Below are 1,929 nucleotides of genomic sequence, written 5' to 3'. Positions count from 1 at the left end.
CAAAGTCATCATAGGATCACCCTTGACCCTTTTCTTCTGGACTTTTTCATTCAGCTTTACATTCCCACTGAGTTTCTTGGTATCAATGTGAGGATCTCCATCCGGGACTTCTTTGATCTCACCCTTTTTACCAAGCTCCTTCTTTGAAGATTGCGAATTGTTCCATAAGGGACTGCCATGGAAGAGTTTGCAAAAGCCAGCTTCACCTGAGAAGGCTCAACATCAACAATGCCCAGTTCGTCTACAATCGCTTTTGAGACAAGGTTCACACTAGACCCAGAATCAGAAAGAGCTTCCTTGAATTCTACTCCAGCAATGAAACAAGGAAAAACAAACTTTCCAGGGTCATCAACCTTATGAAGTACCTTCAGCGATGGTGTCAGTGCTTCAGTAAAGAGTGCCTTGATTTCCTCCTAAGATTCTCTGCAATTTTTAAAGAACATGTGCAATGGCCGAATCTCCCAAGCATGTTCAAATGAGATCTTTTGAGGAAGCCTTCTTACCATCTTCCTAAACCCAGCCAGCTGCTCTGCACTAATAGGATCCATCAGATGTTTAGGTTGAATTGGATAGAGAACCTTAGGAACATAGACTCGCACTAGTGGAGTCTCAGCAGGTTCGCTAGGAGCAGTCACTCCAGAGCTAGCAGACTGCTCTGTGTTATCTTTTGCGCCTAGAACAGTCTCAGCGAACGACTGCTGTATTGCATTACAGTGCTCAGTCCTAGGATTTTTATCAGTTTTTCCAGGGAGCATCCCATGTTGCCTCTTGACACTCTCAACTGTTTGAGCAAGCTGAACATCGATCTTTCTTATGTGGCTCGCAAGAGTGTCATACTTGGCATTGTTCCTCAATGCAGCTGTTCTCGCCTTAGAGTAGAAATGGTTGAGAAACGCTGATCGGACATGTTCCCATGAAGTGAGAGAGCCGGTAGGGAGAGAGTTCAACCACCTGCAGCTTTTCCATCAAGAGAGAATGAGAATAAAATGCACCTGATGCAGTCTGGTGGAACATCATTCGCGCGAGTGAAACTGCTGACTTTTTCAAAGCTCTCAATATGCTCCATTGGAATTTCTGTAGAGAGACTAGAGAACACCTTTCTCTGTACTAGACCGATCAAAGCAGGCTTGATCTCAAAGTCCTGCCTAGTGCAGGGTGGAGGAACTATGGCAGACCGAGTTGTAGGGATGTTGCAAGGAAGGTTTCTCTGCCCGATTGGAACAGTCTGTGCCTGTTGTTCCTGCTGCTGCTGAGCAGCTTGTTCCTGCGCTTGAATGGTCTGCTGCAACTGTTGCATCTGCTGCTGCATGAGTTGCATTGCTGCAGCTAGATCATCCTGATTGGCATGATTACCCATAGTGGTGTCGGTTTGCCTTGGCTGTTGACGATTTGTTCTTTCTAACCTTGCTAGCTCCTGGTTGGTAAGTGTAACCAATTCTCCTTGTGCGTTTCTCCGAGTATGTCTACTGGTCATACCCCTGGAACATTAGTTACAACAAAAAGGATAGAGCAAGTTAGAGGTCTTAGACTAAATAAATAACCGAAAAATAAAGGTAAAAAGATGGTCCCCGGCAACGGCGCCAAATTGATATTACGTGTATACGCACACCTATTAACCTAATGTGCACACTACCACAATCGAATGGTATGTCGATGTAGCACTTTAGGATCGAATCCACAGAGACCAATGATTACACTTTATCTTTATGGGATAAATACTTAGCTAAAACAATGATGGGGGTTTTGAGATTAAGGTTTCGTAACAAGCAAGTAATAAGATTAATTAAAGATTTCAGATGATTAAAAATGCTAGCCTAGGGTGGTTTGATCGGGTGTTAAGCAAGTGTGAGCCAAACAATTATTCAAGTTTATTTAAGAGCAAGTCAAAAACTCGGATCATTCAAGTAGAACAGTCCACTGTCGTGGTAC

Source organism: Brassica oleracea, chromosome C3 (genome assembly GCF_000695525.1).
Source record: "Brassica oleracea var. oleracea cultivar TO1000 chromosome C3, BOL, whole genome shotgun sequence".
Taxonomy (NCBI): domain Eukaryota; kingdom Viridiplantae; phylum Streptophyta; class Magnoliopsida; order Brassicales; family Brassicaceae; genus Brassica; species Brassica oleracea.
This window is presented reverse-complemented; position numbering follows the sequence as displayed.